Source organism: Ceratotherium simum, chromosome 12, assembly GCF_057802395.1.
Source record: "Ceratotherium simum simum isolate JZ-2026a chromosome 12, ASM5780239v1, whole genome shotgun sequence".
In the NCBI taxonomy this organism is placed as follows: Eukaryota; Metazoa; Chordata; class Mammalia; order Perissodactyla; family Rhinocerotidae; genus Ceratotherium; species Ceratotherium simum.
In genome coordinates, this window is record NC_141911.1 from 11872802 (window position 1) to 11893109 (window position 20308).

The 20308-nt window shown below is 45.4% G+C and overlaps 1 pseudogene; it reads right to left on the reverse strand.

The window, feature by feature from the left end:
* Window positions 1–1102: 1102 nt before the first annotated feature.
* Window positions 1103–2387, reverse strand: LOC147915773 (uncharacterized; annotated as a pseudogene).
* Window positions 2388–20308: the final 17921 nt, after the last annotated feature.

The window sequence follows — 20308 nt, forward strand, 5'->3', positions numbered from 1 at the left end:
ACAGAGACAATATATGAAGGAATAATAGCTAAGGATTTTCCAGAATTGATAAAAGACTGCAATCCACAGGTTCAAGTATAACAGAATAAATCCCTAGGTGAATAAAGAAACCATACATCCACACTAGACACATCTTAGTAAAACTGCAGAAAACTAAAGACAAATAAAAGAATCTTAAAAGTAGCCAGAGGGGGAAAAAAAGAGATGACCGCACCAGTAATAATGGAATCTAGAAGGTAATCAAAAACTTTCAATGTACTGAAAGAAAATAACTGCCAATCTATAATTCTGTACAGCAAAAATATCTTTATAGGAATAAGAGCAAAATAAAGACATTTTCAGATAAATAAAACCAGAAGGAATTTTCCAATAGGGGACCCAGGTAAGGGAATTCTATAGGATGGGCTTCAGGTAGACAGTAAAACAATTCCAGATGGAAAGACTGAGGTGCAAGAATAAATAGAGATCAAAGAAAGTCAGTGAATATATGGGTAAATTTTATATGAACATACACCGTATAAAACAATAATAATAATAATTTGTGGGCTTTGAAATAACAACTAGAAAAATTGAAATATATAGCAATAGCATATAAGCTGGAGGGGTAAGGAATTAAATTATTATGGGTTGTTATATTGTCGGGGAGTGAGATAAACATATTGTTCAACTTTATAGACTTTGATGAGAAGTTAACTCTGCATGTTGTACTTTCTAGGGTAATCATGATAAAAATAGGGCTTATAACTTCCAAGGTAATAAAGGGAAGAAAATAGAATGATAAAATTAATAAAGTCAAGTGATGGCAAGAAGAGAGAGAAAAACAAGCCTAGAGTAGTCAAGACAAAAAAAGTGGTAGATTTAAACTCAAATATGTCAGTAATTACGTTAAATGTAAATGCACTAAATGCTCCAGTTGACAGACAAAAGATTTTAAGACTATATGGAGTAATTCTATGTGGACCAGAGAGAAGAAACCAATTTGCCCAAGGTTCCCCAGGGAGTTGAGGCAGGGCCAGCAACTGGATGACCTGCTTCCTAATCCTGTGCTCTGTCAACCCTATTCAATCCGTTTCAACCCAACTGAATATTTATATTGAGCAGCCTACTGTTTTTCAGGCGGTGTCAAATTTTGGGACATATAGATGAGTAAAACAAGGTTTCTGCGTTTTCCTGAATGAGGAGAAAGTATGTTTCAGCATGACTTCTTGGATATATACCTCTTTAGGGGTTATGGACACACGGTATCTTCATGGTGGTGGTGGTGGGGTAGTGACAGTTTCGAGGCTGTGTCTGAGAAAGGCCCTGCCTGTGAGCCTGAGTGTCCATCCGGTTGAGACTGCATGAAGACAGAGGGGATGGTGGGAGGAGGCACTTTTCTGAATGGAAATTCATCAATGTATTTCTGTCTGCTGCACTTATCAGTGTTGCTATTTCAGTGAGTAATGGTGGAGCCTTCACGGGGCTCATGCCAGACGCTGGGGGTGGGGGCGCGGGGCTGTGATATGGCAGGGGTCCTCTCTGTCGTCAGAAAACATGAGCTCATGCCAAGGTTTCCACAGGTCACCGAGATAGCACTGGCTCTCTGGAGACAGGCGTGACCCTCAGGTCGGCTCCTAGTCATTGAACTAAGTGGGCTCAGATAAGGGCCGGATAATGGTAGCCAAACTCCCACGGCCTCTTCAGGCCTCCCCCAGGGCCCTGAGGCCAGAGAGAGGGCAGGTCAGGGAGGGGCCAGTGGGAGGAGCGTGGACTGGGAGGCTGCTCTGAGCCCTCTGGAGATTGCCACAGGGGGACCCAGACCTCTGAGGCTCAGGGCACATACCATTGGTCCATGCCCCTGCCTCCAGGCCAAACAGTTTTTAGGACAAACCGATGTCTAATGGGAAGCCACTAGCCACCATTGACTCCTGGAAAAATATCAAATTGGCAGCACTTCCTTCTCTGGACTTTTTCTTGTTTCACCAAATTTGCTATATCTGTTGGCACATTTTAGTGAGAGGGGAAGTAGGAGATGTGTGCATTCAGGGCCCTGCTGTGGATCTGGGGGGCCAGGGTTAATCTCCAAGGTGGTTTCAGGAAAAGCCAAGGCCTGATCACAGTTCAAACAGTTTCTCAACTCCTGGGCTCCCTGACTCTAAACTGGCCACCTACGAGGTTTAATCTCACTAAGCCTTCCTGGGACTGAAAAGAAGCCACCCTCACTTTAAAAATAAAATGAGTACAATGAAATCTGTGTGTAACCGAGATGAGATGATGGTCATGGCCCCAGGCCTGCGAATCTCTGGGGGCTGCTACACAGCCACATGGGGAAGATAGCAGGTACGTTTAGAGCCAGCAGGACCTTCAGAGATTGTCTCCTCTGGGGATGGCAAACACCAGGCATACATGCTGCCAGTTTCCCCCTATTGCTTGTGGGTTATGGAAACTTTTCTGTCTCTGCCCAGAGCAGCCCCCAGGGAGCCACTGTCAAAGGACCAGAGCTGGTGTGTGTGATGCAATGATTTGCTCTCCCTGAAGGAGACCAACTCCCTTTTTCTACAGAGGCGGGCCCTGGGGCCCATGGAGGGAACCTGCCTGCCGAGGGTGGCACAGCTGGTTAGTTGAGGCACTGGGACTAGAATGTGGATCCCCCACCTCTGCTCAGTGCTTTTCTCCACACCCCAGGTCTCACGAGGCTTCCCTCTAGGGAAAGAATTGAAAGAAATAATCTGAGCTATCACTGCTTACAGTGCTGCTTTTAAGTTTTGAAAAATAAAGCTCCTGTATTTTGCATGTAGACAGTCTCAAACTGCAAATGAGAGTAAAACTTCCACAGACGGAAATCCCAAACCTTTCACTGAGAACAGAAAAACCCGTATCCCTGGATGACTGGAACGCTAGTGACATCTACTGGAATGTGCAGATACTGCACCTGCCTGGGGTAACCAGTCGTTCCCTTCATTCCAATGCAATTTGTGTAAGAATTTTGGACGCATGCAATCCTGTGTGTTCTTTATGAATATATGCACATGTGGAAAATGTATAAAATATGTTTGCAAATGATAAACATATCTTCAAGATAATAGTTACCTCTGGGGAGGGTAGGGATGGAGAGCATGGTAAGGATTTTAGCTGGATATATGAATTTTTTTCCCTTTGAAGAGATCTGAAGCCAATATGACAAAGTATCAACATCTATTAAATCCTGGAAGGGGTAATATTGGACTCTGTTTTTATGCACTTATTTCTGTGTTTAAAATAGTTTATAATAATAGTAATAATTATTATATTTATTATATAGTATATATATATTATACTCTATATTTATTATATAGTATAAGTTATGTATTCATTATATATTGTACAATTACATTTATGTAAGGACGATAAAAAATAAGAATGTAAAATTTGGGGTCCAGGTTCTTGGCCTTGATGGCAGCAGGGCAGTTTAAACAGCAAAAGTTGTTAATACTTGCTGGCTGCTATTATTATCATTAACAGATTTACTGGAGTGGATGCAAGTAACTGAACATCAACCAAAGTCTCACGTATGGGCTAAAGAAGAATGGCACTCTTCAATCGAGGTGACAGGATGAAGATGATTTGAGCATTGCCGGTTTGATACTGGACAGACTCATTTTTTTGTTGTTGTTGAAAAATGGTCCATTCCCCATAGGAGGATGTGGTGGGGAACATCAGAATGTTAAAGGCACCGAATCTGGGCTTTGCAAGGGAGATCCCAGCAGTTAAAATTGACAATCGGTATTATTTGCAGATTAAGCTTGCAGCCTAGAAATGAGCACAGACCAAAATTTCCCACTGTTAAGACTAGAACCCAGAAGCTGCCTAACAAAGGCAGGGGGCTAGAGGAGGGCTCACCATATTTTGACAATTTGGGTTCACCTTCATCATTTTTCACACATCCTCTTGTAGGATTGTTTACACAATATATTTTTGTTTAAATAACCTCACTTTTGATTACCAGAGATCTGAATGTGATTAGTCTGGGTTGTGTCCTGGGGTTTTTAAAATGTCCCCAGTTGATTCTAATATGAGCCGAGGTTGAAAACCACTTCTTCAAATCAAGAAAGGGAAATCCCAAGGTTCCAGGGATGAAGAGGGAATTGAAAGACAGAGTATTAGTGTGAGAGCTGATGCTGTGGGCCCTGGAGTCTAGGTGGGGCAGATTCTGACCAGGAAATGGGTCCTATTGGCTAGAGGCTTGGGTTTAACACTCTCACAGGGACACGTGATGAGGCCCTAGGCCTGTACGAAAGGGATGTTGGACCTGAGATACCTGCATAAGTCAGGGCCTTGGAAAGCTGCATGCTCAGTGAAAGGGGGACTAAAACCGTCTACCCACTGGGGAAGGAGACCTTGTTTGCCTAGGGCTCTAGGTGGGAAAAACATCTCCCAGAACAACCCAAAACTCTAGCTGAGAAATTCAGGTAAAAATTGGGCCCAAACAACCCAAATATCCATCCGTGGCTGAATGGATAAACAAAATGTGGCATATACATACAATGGAATATTACTCAGCCTTAAAAAGGAATGAAATTCTTTTTATTTATTTTTCAAAGCGAGATATAATTGACATACAACATTGTAGTAGTTTTAGGTGTACAAGGAATGAAATTCTGACACATGCCACAACATGGATAAACCTTGAACATATCGTGCTAAGTGAAATAAGCCCGTCACAAAAGGACAGATGCTGTATGATTCCACTTATATGGGGCACCTGGAGTTGTCAAATTCATAGAGATATAGGGTCAAATTCACAGAATGGTGATTACCAGGGGCTGAAGGGAGGAGAGAATGGGGAGTTATTGTTTAATGGGTATAGAGTTTCAGTTTGGGATGATGAAAAGTTCTGGAGATGGATGGTGGTGACAGTTGCACAACAACGTGAATGTACTTAATGCCACTGAACTGTGCACTTAAAAATGGTTAAAATGGTACATTTTGTATTATGTATATTTTACTGCAGTAAAAAAAATTGGTCCCAAGTTTATGATACCCCTGGAGTGTTTGGCAGAATCAAATAAAATACTGCTTGGAGAAACAATACTCTTCCCAAAGTGTATGTGGTTCCCACAGTAGAGTGGCAAGGCAGGCAGTGGGGGTTGAGTGAATCCTCGCTGAAAATTGTTTCACAGTAATAAATTGCAAAACACATAGGAAAATAGCCTACCATGATGGAGAGTCAGAAGACGTTATGAACAGCAGGACTACCACCCCCAAGAGATTGAGATGATGGGACAATCTGAAAGAAAATAAATATATTAGAGGTGAAAGAAAAACCGAAGAATGGACTGAGAAATCTCACTATAAATCTAAAGATGACGGTGGTGGTGCCTTCTGCTCATTCCCTCGAGCCAACTGATTTGGTGCAGCAGTGGTGGATAATTCCATGCACAATGCCAACATCCCTTCTCAACCACATGTCACAGTGACCCTAGGCTTTCACCAACACTGCAAAAGCCCACTTAGCTTACATGTACACACAGTTCAGAAGTTTGAAGGTGTTAACTCTCCTAGCAGCCCCCCTCAACCAATGGAGGATGGGAGTAAGTAAATAAATGTCTCAATTCAACTGTTCTTTGTTGAAACAATCTGAGGCGTACATTGTAAAGTTCTCTGAAGAACCCTCTGCAGGATTGAGCCCCAGTTAGTCACAGTGGTAACCAGTTCAATAATGCAAACTTTATTGAATTTCCTGTTTCACTCTCCATACCTCACTATTTCTGGTCACTGGGATCACTTCCTGAATAAACTACTTGCACTTAAACCCTTCTCTCAGGCTCTGCTTTCAAGGAATTCAAACTAAAGCAAAAGGAGGGAATGCAAAGAACAAATTATCTGAAGAAGTGATATTTGAAGGGATACTATCTGAGAATTTTCCAGAATTAATAAAAGACAAGTATCCTTAGATTCAATAAACACAATCTTAAACAGGATTAAAAAAAAAATCTATTCCCAGACACATTGTAAAACATCAAAGATAAGGAGAAAAATTTCTAAAGCAACCAGAGAGAAAAGATGTATGAATACACCAAGGTATGCCAATTAGACAGAGAGCAGACTTTTCAATAGCTACAAAAACCAGAAGACAATGGAATAAGGTGTTAAAGGAGAATGACTGATCACCTAGAATTTTACACCCAGCTAAACTATGATTCGAGAGAACTGCTTTGGACCTGAGGTGGAGGAATGTGGGACAATTTCTTCTTTACTAGTTCTGCTTGGTCTTGGCACCTCTCCTGTGAGTAGAGGTTCTATCTCGGGCAAAGAGATTTTGTGGGGAGGTTCAGTAGAGCCTGAGAGCTTTAGTTTTTACCTTCTGGTCCTGAGCTGCCTGCCTCCCATCCCCCCAGGTAGGGAGATTTTGGATTATTCTAGCAGTATCTGTGGGTCTGCTCAAGTCAAGAGCTTTGCCAGAATTTCTCTTTGGGTGGGGGAGTGAACATCTTCATTGCTGTCTACAGATAGAATTTCCCTCTCCTCTCCCTGCCCAGAGAGAGGAGAAGAAATAATTGTAGACTTGTGTGGATTAATTTTACTCTGCTCTACCTCTCCAGGCCTCAGTTTCACAACTGTTAAAATAAAAAAATATATATATATATTGGCCCAAATTGAAGCTTTTTCTAGATCTAACTCTCTGGGGAAAACTTTCAGCCACCCTCCCTGGGTTCTCTGCAGTGGTAGCTACTTTCCAGAACAACACAGGTAGAAATACTCCCCTCCACCATATATACTAGGTAAGTGTGGTGGTGACCTAAGTGCCTTTCTTCCAGGCTGCTCCTGCTCTGCTCCCTTCTCCACCTCACCAGGAGGATGAGAACCAGGCTGAATCACAGATTTGCCATGGAAAACAAGATATTTATTTCCTTTCTTGGTTTTTATTTGGATTGGGTCTAGATTAGATTAGGTCTATGGTGAGTGGATATTAGTGTTGCTGATTTCTTAAAAAAAAATTAAGAAGTATTCATAATTACATAAGTCATACAGAAACTTACTTCCATTGTAGGACAATTCAGATAATGTACATAAAGCAAAAGATGCTTTCCCCATCTTTAATTCCAGCTCGCTTCTTTAGAGGTAACTGCTGCTGTCATTCTGGTGTGTATACCTTCCAGGTTCTCTCTCTATAGATGTGGATATAGATATAGATATAGATATAGATATCTATTTCTCTATATAGACACATATATATGTGTGTGTGTGTATATATATATATAAATTTGTTCCTTAGGTAGTATAATCCGTATAGATTCTGCAATTTGTTTTTTTTTTTAACTTACATATTTGGGAGAATCTTTCCATTTTGATATAAAGATTCTTTTTTTCTGACTGATACCTAGTATTTCAGATTATTGATATACCGTACTATAATATATTTAACTACTCACCGGTCAATTGACATTTAGGTTGTTTATAATTTTTGCTGCTGTAATAATTCTGCAATGAACATTCTTGTACATCTCTTTGTGTACATATGCAAGTATTTCTCTTGGGTAGAGGTGGAAAATCGACTTACCAGTGAAGAGAAGATACGTTTAACTTTTCAACATTTTAACATTTGGAGATTGCTCTCCAGAAGGGCTGTATCAATACACAACTTTCCTAATCAATGTATGAAAATACTCATTTTCTCATCCTTACACCAAACCTGATTATTTCCAATTTTTTTAATGCTTTCCCCTGATGCTGCTTTTCTCCTTTAGTATCTCCTACCTCTCATCTCCCTTTTTACCATCTACTTCCCTTCTGACATATCAAGCAGACATGCTTCATAGACTCGCACTTTGTATTCAAGTCATAAAATTACACAAACATAATCCATATGGTCAGAAGTCATGGAGTGAAAAACACTTAAACAGACATACATGAGAGTTTATAAAATCACACACACACAAACACAGTCTTCTTTCCAGTCAAGATAAGAATATTGGTGGGAAAAGTGCTGCCGGACTATCTCATTTCCCCATGTAGGCGTCCCAGATAAGTGGCCTCCCAGATCTGGACAATAATACCACAGCCTGACAGCTTCTCCACAGCCCGCCGCCCGCCCCTCCTGAGAAGCCCTGGCCAGCACGGCTGTGCCTGGGGCCGGCCCAGGACCCGGGCAGCATGAGCAGCTCCGAGCACAGCAGGGGGGTAGAGGTGATGGCGACCTAGGCGGAGGGGTTAGACCCACGATCGCAGCGGTGCTGGGGCTACGCTGGTGCCCAGAATCACCTGGCTATATGTATAGAGCATAGAGTCACCACAGGGGGCCCGAGTTATCACTGTGGCCTGGAAGGGAGGACAGCAGTGTGGCTCAGCTTCAGGCGCACGCACAAGTTTGTAAACCTCCTTCCTCTCTTTCTACGGTTCCCAAGGCACTCTGGGTGGGATGCCCTGATAACAAGACCCCTCTCTCCTGCCAATGCCTCCCTCCTTTCCCACAACTCTCAGGCTTTATGCTGTGGCATCCTTCTACAATAGTTTAGTAAGTGCCAGGTACTCTGCTAGTCCTAAAGAATACAAAAAACCGTAAGTCCCGGTTTCTGCCCTCGAGGACCTCATGGTCTGGCCAAGTTCAGGATCCCTCTGGCATTATAATTATATTATAAATCTAGACCATGTCTCCCCGCCCTGTGTTCCCTGCTGCTGTGTCCGATGTTTACGGTCTGGGTGCCGCTGATCTGGGCTGCTATTGGTGTCCGCGTCGGTCATTTCTTCCGCGTGTGGAGTAAAGGCGTGGAGAAGGGCGTGCGGGAGACCAGCTGTGACGGGCGGGGCTCCCGCTCCCTCAAGAAGGCGGCCAGCTCCCTACTGACTAGGCCGGAAGAGTAGACTGCTCTATGTCCCCACATCCAGGGCTGGGGAGGAGAGGCTGGAGCCTGTGAGGCTCTGCTTGGACACCCGGAGACTGTGTGGGGCTGTACAGAGAGTGAAGGTGGCCCGTACCAATGATCCCGTTCAGTCCTCACAACCTGGGAGGGAGGTGGAGCAGGGCTTCTCACATCTGTTACAGACGAGGAAACTGAAGCTTGCAAAGGTTAAATGACTCGCCCCAGGTTGCACAGCCGGGAAGTGAAGAACCTGGGTCTCTGGTCTTGAGAAATCTGGGCCCCGCCATGGGCCACTTCCAAGGGGGCTTGGCAAGCGGGCTCCACCCGGCAGCGCCCCCTTGTGGACGAGGCCAGATAATCTCTAGCGCGTTCTCCTGGGGCCCAGACTCCTGCGTGTATCCTTAGCGAGGAGTAGACAGAGTAAGTAACATTTACGTCGTCCTGAGCTCCCAGCATGAGCATCTATGTGTAATATGGTTAAAAAGGGGAAAAGAAACATTTAGGGTGGACTTGAGGGGTAACCTGTCTGGAAGGTGGCTTTATGGGCTGGTTGTATATAAGCCTAAATTTCCAGCCCTAATTGATGAAGCTACTCGCTTTTTCCTTAGAAACGGTCTGAGCCTTTTGCTCTCCAGTCTCCCAAATGCTCAGACTTTCTAACTTTCTCATTTACTGAACATTGATATCCTAACCACAGTAACAACCGTGTAACTGGGGCTCTGTGTTCAGATGTGAGGGGCCATAACTGAGAGTGTCCGACCAGAGCCTGTCTGGTGAAGAGTCAGAGAGGTGGGTCCAAGGCAGAATTCCGTAAAAGAATTTAGGGTTAAATATCAAATGTAGGGAAAACCAAATATAAACAATGGGCCAAAAGCGGGAACGAAGCCCAAGTGCAGAGCCAGGGATTTGGAGTTGGGTCCTGAAGAGGTTTGAGCTAGATGTGAGGTTTGGAATGAGAGGGGAGGGTCAAGGAGAATAGCTGGAATATTTGGGTTTTAAAGTGTTTTGAACCATGGAGCCCAGTGGGCATCCAAAATGGTTGTTTCAGTTTTCACCACTCCCAGCAAAGTATGACAGTTCCTGTTGACCAGCACTCTCACCAATACTCATCATTATATTAAACAATGGTATCTCATGAGGACTGTAGTCTTGGAGGGTTTTACTGTCTGGGGGAGTTTAAGTGCCTGGGCCTTCCCAGTGCCCGCACAGTGCCTAGCACATGGCAGACCCTCAGTAGGCATTAACAGGGGGCTCTTCATGGTTATCACTCCAACTGATAGGCTATTAAGAGAGAGAGAATCTGGAGGCCAGCCCTATGTGCCCTTGCCCAGTTGTCCCTAAAGGAGCATGCAAACCAACTCTCTTGGAGTAGCTGGATGGATACAGGGCCTGCTCTCTAGAACCAGAACCAGAAGGCCCAGATCCTATTCTGGAACAAGCTGTGTGACCTTGGGCAAGCCATTGGCTCTCTCCTTTCTCAGTGTTCACAGGCACTAGATGGAGACATAAAAACCACCCTTCCAATATATGGAGCTGTTGTCAGGGAGTAAGGGATGGTAAAGTCAGGACATGGAAAGACAAAAACCTCACTAAAATGCAGAAAGCTATTAGATGTACTAAGAACGAGATGGTATTTAGAAGGAACGTGAAATCTGGGAAGCACAGAGGATGAGAACTACTTTCCAAGGTTCCTCCTGCTCCCTGACCACTTGTCCCACATCCAACCTCTAGGAGGGAGGTGCAGAGTCTGCCTTGGAGGTGACTCCTGGCCGAGAAGAGAGGCTCAGAGTCTGCACAAAGGTTGAAGAGAGTAAACTGGCCTGGTGCTTCCCGAAAGGCATAGGAAGTGAGTGGAAAGGGAGAGAGAAGACCTGAGGGAGAGCATTTATCTGGGGAACTGCTAGGATGGCACATTGCCCTCCCTTCTGGGGTGGGGAAGAGGTGTAATGCAACTCTCCCCTGATGTTTGACAGACATCCGCTTCACCAAGTCCGCTTCTCCGTCTAGCAATTTCTGAAGTCAGGAGGTGGTTGAAGTGCCTGGGCACCAGGAATCACGGTGTGTCCTGGCCTGGAAGGAGAGGATGGAGGCCAGGGGAGCAGAGGGCCCACATGGGCCCTGTGATCCAGCGAGAGGGAGCCCAGGGGCTCCCTGGTGCGGCCAGAGAGTTCCCATTTGTACACTCAAAGGGTGGTGCAGTCAAACTGTTGGGAGCTGAGTGAGCAAGGCAGAAGCTGGCCACCATATCACAGAGACCATCCGTGTCAGACAGACCCAGGTCATAAAAAAAGCCACACGTGTTTACTACACGCCAGGCATGAAGTACTAATTTATTAATTTATCTGATCCTTACAACAGTGCTCTGAGACAGTAACAATTATATCCCCATTTTACAGATGAGGTAGCTGGGGTCCGGAGAGGTTAGGGAACTTACTTTGCTTAAGATCACATGGCTGTGAGAAGGCAGAGCCCAGCTCCTGAGCCCGTCCTCTGTGGGTGAGAATATGAGCCCCACCCTGGCCGGAGCAGTAACCAGCATCCCTGAAGTGTTGGACCAGACTGGAAAATGATACAAGCAATGAAGCCACCAGAGCAGTGACACGACCCAGCAGGACACGGCCGTTTCCCCTGGGCCATCGCCTGCACGAGCAGGTCTCCCGTAGTCTCACGTGACACTGGAGCAGGTGGGTAGATGCTGAAACTGGACGGTGGCTGAGAGTTTAATTCCAGAGCTGGATTAATGATGCGCTGGGCTGGATTGAGACTACAACATGGACAAAAATAAATGGTGTGCCATCATGGCGTGGGAGCTCAGGACCAGGAATGGAACTTTTATTTTGAGGGACAGAGGGAGACTCCCTCTGCCCGTCTGCGCCTGGCTAAGTGGTGGCTGCCAGCTGCAGCTGTCTTGTACCCCAGTACAGCGTGGAAGAGGATGGAGGCTGGGCCGGGAGAGGTAGCCATGTGCAGGGCCATTGCTGGTCGGGGCGGCAGGAACCCCCAGAACGAGGCCGGGTCTCCTCTGATTTGAAGGCTGCGGCTGACACTTCACAGAGCCCCAGCCTGTGCCAAAGTAACCAGAGCTCAGGCCGTCCTCTGCCTCCAGGCTCCCTCCCCGCTCTGGTCCCAGGGAGGCCTGGCAGCTGATAGGAGCTGGGTCCGCAGATGAAGTCATCTGTTTTGGTGCCAGGGAAGGGAAGGGCTGGGGGGAGCAGGCGGAGGGGCCACAGGGCCAGCGCTCTGTCTGCCTTTCCCGGGCTGGCGCCACAGGTTGGAAAGCCTGAGTCTTATCTGAGGAGTGCCCATTGTGGGGGGCGGTGGTGGGCGGGAATGGGGGCCTAGGAGGGCAGGGGACTGGTGAGGAGTGTCTGTGCATTGTTAGCAAATCTGGAAGAGAAAATGAGAGTTTGGTTGAAATGTCAGGGATCGGGGAATTTGTAGGCCTCCTGCAAATTTTGTCAGGCTGATACTGTGAATGATTCAGTCCGTGGTCTGACGTGAGCCCTCCTTTTGACCGTAAGCCATGCTACAGATGAAGCAAAGAACCTACAGGACAGTGTAAGCTGCAAACTCTTTGCTTTGCTCTACAGGAACTTCTCTTATTTGTCACTGTCTTTGAGGCAGCCCCAGGCAGTTTGCAAATTTTCTCTCTGGTCCTCAAGCGAAGCTTGGGTTTCAGATTCATCTTTATGAAGAGAGAAGTGGGCACGCTTCCTAGTGTCACTTAGATGTTCTTAAATTGAAGTTCAGCATAGAGTACACAGATCTTATGCGCGCAGATCGATGCACTTTTACTAATGAAGACACCCGTGTCAACACCACCAGATGCATAGACCTGTCTGTCTCTCTGTGCCCCTTCCCTGTCATCGCCCACAACACCTGCAACCACGACTTCTGTCCTAGTTTTGTGTGTTCTTGAAATTCATATAAACAGAGTCAAGAAGGCTTGCCCTTTTGTGTCTGAGTCGCTTCCTCATCATTCTGTCTGGGAGCCTCACCCTACTCTTGTGCTCAGGTGAGTAGCAGTAGTTCATTCTTTTCTCTGTTTTTTATAGACTTTATTTTTTAGAGCAGTTTTAGGTTCACAGCAAAATTGAGGGTACAGAGATTTCCCATGTACCCCCGCCTCCACACTCACAGCCTCCCCACTATCAACATCCACCACCAGAGTGGTGCATTGTTACAACTGATGGACCTACATGGACACATCATTATCACCCAGAGTCCATAGTTTACATTATGGTTCACTCTTCGCGTTGTACATTCTATGGGTTTGGACAAATGTATAATGATATGTATCCATCATTATTGTATCATACAGAGTATTTTCACTGTGAAGGAAGAAGATTCTTTGGGTGAGGGGGAAAGAATTTTTAAGATACGGCTGCCTTTTAGTTTAAAGACAGCTCAATGCTTTTGACTGAAGAAAATTTCCAAAGCTAGAGGTAGGTGAAGTCTTGGACACAAAATGGCAAAGGCCTTCCCCAGAGGTGACAGAGTTGGTTTGTGTCCAGAAGGCCAGTCTGGAGTTGGCATTACGAGCTGGTGGATTCTCAGTGGCATCCACTTTCTATTTAATATGTTTAATTTTTTAAAGCCCAGTTTCGGTATGTACTCTCCCCAAGCAGGAATTGCGGCGTGATGGCGGCAGGCAGGGCAGGAAGCGCTGCAGCTGCTGGCGGGGTCTGGACCGGTCCTGCTCTCCTCGAAGGGAAAGGCTGGTCCTGGAGGGACTGTGCTGGAAGTCACCCTTCCCACCCAAATTAAGCAACAGAGAGTGTTGCGACTAAAACAGAGGGATGATAGAAGTGTGAGCCCATTCAAGGTGAGGGCACCCATGGGTGTAAGACCAGGCCGACCAGGAATCAAAGTGGTCAAGACCAGAAGAAGGACCATCTGAGCCCCAGAGTCCTGGGCCCCGTGGCATGGTTGAGAACGGATCTCTTAGGGAACAGATAGGCTGGAGACCAGCTCTTTTTTTTTTTTTGTTGATAGTTTTTTTTTTTCCCCCTAACCTTTTCTTCTCTTCCAGTCTTTTTTTTTTTTTTTTTTTTGAGGCAGTTGGCCCTGAGCTGACCTCTGTTACCAAATCTTCCTCTTTTTTTTCCCCCCAAAGGCCCCAGTACATAGTTGTATATCTTAGTTGTAGGTCCTTCCAGTTCTATGTGGGACGCAGCCTCAGCGTGGCTTCATGAGCGGTGAGTAGGTCATGCCTAGGATCTGAACCGGCGAGCCCTGGGCCGCTGAAGTGGAATGCGCGAACTGAACCGCTATGCTGCTGGGCCAGCCCCCCGGAGACAAGCTCTTGATGGGAGGTGGCTAAGAGCAGGCGGGGCCTTGGAAAGTGGAAGCAAAGAGCGCAGAAGAAGAATCACTGGATTACCCCGAGTCTGTGATTAGTGGAAAAAAGGGTAACTGAGTCCAGCACTGGCTAAATCTCTTGGAGTTTACTGAAAGCCCATCTTGGGATTCTTGTCCAGGCAGAGAAAAACGTCTTCCTCTTCGTCAGGAGTGGGATATGATATGTGAATTACAAGGTGAAGGAGTTAGAAATAGAGGGAAGCTGAAAGACAGCAAAAGCAGGCCCGAAACCCAGAGCAGCTAAGGCCAAGAGCCTCACCCCTTCTGCTGTGGTCTCAATGTTCCCGTGCCCCCAGACTCACATGTCGAAACCCTAACACCAGGCTGATGGTATTCAGAGGTGGGACTTAGCTGGGAGGTGCTTAGTCATGAGGATGGAGCCCTTATGAGGGAATAGTGCCCCTCTAAAAGAGACTGAAGAGAGCTCCCTAGCCCCTTCCACCATGTGAGGACACAGAGAGAAGGTGCTGGCTATGAACCAGGAAGCGCTCTCACCAGGCACCAGATCTACCAGCACCTTCATCTTGGACTTCCAGCTTCTAGAACTGTGAGCAATAAGTGTCTGCTGTCTATAAGCCACCCAGTCTGTGGTATTTTGCTATAGTAGCCCAAATGGACTAAGACACCTGCCAGCCGGGGTGTCACAACACGTTGATCCTCTCAGCCCTGGGCTGGGCCCGGGACAGTGGGACCCCAGCCAGGTGCCTCCTGCTGTTGCAGCCTCCTGAGGGCACTTGGGCAGCATGGGCCCCACAGGTTCTGTGCACGTTGTGGGTGGCCTAGACTCAGTGCTGGCTGCTGGCAAGAGGGGGACTCCATCCCTGATACCCACCTGAGCCCAGCTGCAGAGACCCGCCTGTCCATTACAGACCAAGGGCCCCGGGGGCTGCTGGAGGAGGTGGTGACCCTGGTGCCCAAGTGCCAGGTGTACTGTCAAGGTGTGGCTGGTAAGGGGCGGGAGGGCAAGGCTTTAGGTGAGGGCTCCTGGCAGGCGGAGCTGTCTTCACATTTTCCAGCTGCTTTAGTTTGATTGCATGTGACGTGCTCTTTAAGGAGCATCCCAATCCACTTAAGTGATGGTGACTTTTCTCAAATTAGAGCTTCATCATTATTTTGAAATACACATTCAGCAAATCAGAGCATTGTTATTTTTGAAAGTTTCACATGGATTCAAATCCATTCTCACTGTTGTAAACTATTTAAAGATTACATTTGTCAATGAAAGAAAAGGAAGAGCTGTTAGAGTCTTTATGTATAATTTTGATTGTTAAAAATTTTTGAATGACTGTAAAAATGGTTTAAGTTGATTTTTATCATCTACTTGTTTGAACAGGGTTCTCATAGACGGTGACTATTAAAAACTTGAGGAGCTCATCATTAAAAGTGTCTATCAGGAATTGTCTGTGACTTTTTGAAGTATAAAAATGGATATAAAAATATATATTCAGAGAAGTAATTTTAAAGGACTTATTAAAATTTTAAAATATTTTAATTGGAAGTTTTACTCTAACTTCTACAAATTTAATATTTATGATGTTTCCTAATTATGTTCCCAGTTCATACTTAGTGTTTTGACTTTTATGTGAAGACATTATTGATTTCGTGTAGTCCATTTATTATTTTAAAATGGTGTCTGTCTTAGTTCGGGCTGCTATAACAAAATACCATAGACTGGGTGTCTTAAACAACAGAAATTTATTTCTCACAGTCCTGGAGGCCGGGAAGTCCAAGATGAAGGTGCTGGCGAGGGCCACTTCCTGGTTTGCAGATGGCCATGTCCTCACATCCTTTCCTGTGTGTCCTCACGTGGCAGAGAGCAGAGAGGAAGGAAGCTCTCGCATGACTCTCATAAGAGCACTAATCCAGTTCGTGAGAGCTCCATCCTCGTGACCTAATCACTTCCCAAAGCCCCCACCTCCTAACACCATCATATTGGGGGTTAGGATTTAACATACAAACTTTGGGGGGACACAAATTTTCAGTCCATAGTAGTACCTGTGCTTAATTTCAGGTAGACGGGTTATAAAGTAATTAGAGACTTTCTTCTAGTACTGTTACGGATTCCTCTTATTATCTTTACAACTTTATCCATTTGGAATTTATTTTTGCTTACCGTATTAGGCGGGGATCCAACCTTATAATTTTTCCAGATGACTCTCTAGTTTTCCTGACACCAGTTATTGAATAATCCTTGATTAGATGGCCTCTTTATCATTTCTAAATGCTCGTTTGTACTGCGTCCGTATCTTGACTTTAGTGATCTATCTAGTCATATGCCGTTATCACACTGTTTTAATTATTGAGACTGAATAATTAACATCCAGAACGGCTACTTGTCTACTCTTCATCTTTAGAATTTTCGATGAGATTCTTACTTTTAATATTTTTCATATGAGCTTTGGAATTAGCTTGTTTGATTTTCAACTTTTTGATTTTTTTTTTTTTTTTGTGAGGAGATCAGCCCTGTGCTAACATCTGCCAATCCTCCTCTTTTTTTGCCGAGGAAGACGGCCCTGGGCTAACATCCGTGCCCATCCTCCTCCACTTTATATGGGTCGCTGCCACAGCATGGCTCGCCAAAGCAGTGCGTCGGTGCGCGCCGGGGATCCGAACCAGCGAACCCCGGGCCGCCGCAGCGGAGTGCACGCACCCAACCGCTTGCGCCACCGGGCCGGCCCCTCAACTTTTTGATATTTTTAATGAGGTCACATTCAATTTATAGATTAACTTAGGGAGAGTTGCCATGTTTATCATATTCGACCTTCTTATCTAAGAACATGGCAAATCTTTCCATTTGTTCAAGTCTTCTTTCAGGTGCCTCAACAGGTTGAAAGTGTCATCATGTAGGTATTTGCACATTCCTTGTGAAGTTTACTTCTACGTATTTTCTTTTTTCCTTGCTGTTGTTAAGTGGGGTCATTTCTTTCATTGTATCTTCTAGCTAGTTGTTTGTATTGGCAAACTTCATAAAAAAAGATAACATCTGGCTGGATGGTTTTGAATATTAGAAATGTAGTATAAGAAAACACTTACCACGTACCTTACAACATGTCTCTTCTGACCTCTTGTCAATCTGGGTGTAGACCTGACATGTGCCATGAGTTCTTATTATCAACTTATAGATTCAGATGTACTAACATCTATTGAACTCATATGATTGCCAGACGTTGTGCTAACCACATCAACTTATTTATAGCCTCTCGTGTAATAATTATTTTTCCATTTACAGATGAGTAACTGAAGTTAAGTACTTTTCCTAATATCGCTCAGCTGGTAAGGAACACGTTGGGCCTGAGCGCAGGGAGGCTGCATCGGAGTCTATAATCTTTCAGTGCTGTTCTCTTCACCGACTCTCCATTATATTTGTTTTGCCCTCCCTTTGTTTTCCAAATTAGTTTCTTTCCTTTTATATACATTTTTATGTACAATTAAAAAAACCTTCACCTCCAATTGATACATCTTGTCAACTTATCTTTGCTAATGATTTCCATCTCTTAAAATGTCAGAAATTGATTTCCTTTACAAAACTGAGATAAATATGCTCCTGCTCTGCTCCCCCCCCACCCCCTCCCTAAAAAAACCCCCGCAAAAACCAAACAACAAAGTACAATTTCATCTCTCTGGCTCCTACAGTGTGATGTGTAGTTTATATCCCAGTTCACACTTGTGCAGTTTTCTGTCCCACTCATCCAAAGGTTGTTGAAAGTTGCCTCCTATAAGGGGAAAAGCGGCGCGAGTGGTCATATTGGCTCTGGAAAGACCCACAGGATAGGAGAACAGCAGACAATTTCGCTGCCTGGCTGAGCTGCGCCCCCTCGTGGTGAAAATAGGAACTCTACCTACTAGCCTCTTGATCACGAGGGATTTGGCCTTCTTTCCCACCCTGTCATTCTCACTGCAGGCTCGGCTTCATGCAGCGTTGACGAGTGACAGAGAGCGAGACCGAGAGCTTCCAAAGGCTCTTAGAAGCTTTTCAATGAATTGAGTCCCTTTTGGATCATCACTGGATTGCAATTAATTTTGGTCCACTTTCTAGTCCTACACAAGTTGACATTTTCCAAAATAGGCAAAGTTGAAAAAGATTTAAAAATTTTAATTGTGGCCCACCATCTTGGCTGGCTCCCTTCCCTACATGTGCGTGGTGTGGAGTATGGGACACTGGGCTGCCTCTCAGAAGACCTGGGGCATTCTCTGGTTTCTGGTGTCACCAGTAGTGTGATCTTGGGCAAGTCCCCTCCCCTCTCTGGGCCTCTGTTTTCTCTCTGTAGAGAGGATTTCTAAGGGCCTTTCCAGATCCAGGCATTGGTGTGAGTGTGTTTTCAGATGAGGGAGCTGCCTTGGCACATACTTGGGCTGCTTTCCTTGGGTCAGACCCAGTGGCACAGGAGTGTCCCCGTGGTACAGCCGCATGCAGCTCTGTGACCCCTCCCTCAGGTTAGGACACTGATTGCTGTGGTCCTTGGCTTGACTTTTTATGTGGGCTTTGAATCCCACTTGCTGTGTGGCTAAGACCAAAGCCTTAACCTCTCTGTGCCTTTATTTCTGTAAATTGTCTCGTGCTGTAAACATAAGTTACAGAGCACTCTGGAGACTGGGCAGTGTTGTGGAGAAATCACAGCTCAGAGGGGGCTCTGCCTTTATTAATCAACTTTGCTTTTCATTGAATGCTGCCTCTGCGCCCACCACTGCAGTGACCATGAGGACCTCAAAGGAAAGGAAGTAGCATTGTCAGGCAGGATGTTAAAGAAGACAGTGGGGCATTGTCAGCTGGGGCTCTCTATGGACTCTGAGCAGGCTGTCAGGCTGCAGACGGAGCAAAATGGACAGAGCCTGCCACATGGTGGCAGAAAAGAGTCCTTCTCCATGAGGGACGCTTTGTGCCACGCCCCAAAAGCAGCAGGGCGACAAGCGGAGGAAGAGCTGGCCAAGGCCTTTGGTGTCTGGCGCAGAGAACTGTAGGAGCTGTGGGATGAATGCAAGTTGCTTCTGCCTTCCTGTGGATTGTTGTCCTTCAGCCCTATAATCTGTTTAATCTTGGTCTATATCACATGTCATGCTTATTTGTTTGTTTCATAATTATGAGACATAATAAAGGAGTAAGGTCCCTCCAGGACCTGGCACAGGGTAACAGCTCAGCTGTTACTGAATCAACAAATTATTGATTTGTTTGTTTATTTATTTATTTACTTTTGGTTTATTGCCTCTACTATGCTAGAGACTCAAAGAGGACAGAGATCGTGCTGTTTTTTTTTGTTGGCACCTGTTCACGTAGTAGCCATGAATTATATATTTGTTAGATGAATAAATGAATACAAAAAACAATGAAGAAAGGAATGCACTTTTGCATTTTGGGATGCTTTGTTCTTTCCTTGAATGGAATACACATAACTCAGAATTGCATAGAATGGTCAGAAGTAATGTTGATAAGGAAGGTTTCTCTATTTAGAATTGATATGACTATCATTTATTAAGCATCTAACGTGCTGGGCCTTGCGCTTTGCAAATGTCTCATTTAAGCTTCATGACAATATTTTGGGATACGTATTATTATCTATTGTTTTTTGCTGAGGAAGATTAGCCCTGAGCTAACATCTGTGTCAATCTTTCTCTATTTAAATATGGGTCGCTGCCACAGCATGGCCACTGACGTGTGGTGTAGGTCCATGCCTGGGAACTGAACCTGGGCTGCTGAAGCAGACTGCACCGAACTTAACCACTAGGCCACAGGGCTGGCCCCAGTATTATTGTTATCTTAAAAGGAGGAGAGGGGGCTGGCCTGGTGGCGCAAGCGGTTAAGTGCGTGCACTCCGTTGCGGCAGCCCAGGGTTCGCTGGTTCAGATCCCAGGCACGCACCGACGCACCACTTGGCAAGCCATGCTGTGGCGGCATCCCGTATAAAGTGGAGGAAGATGGGCACGGATGTTAGCCCAGGGCCAGTCTTCCTCAGCAAAAAAAAAGAGGAGGATTGGCACATGTTAGCAGAGGGCTGATCTTCCTCACCAAAAAAAAAAAAAAAGGAGCAGAAGCTGAGATTTAGAGAAGTTCAATAACTTGTCCACAGTCACATTGGCAGGATAAAGAAGGAAGGTGTACAGGGGTGACTCGAGCACCTCTGCTTCTTGCTGTT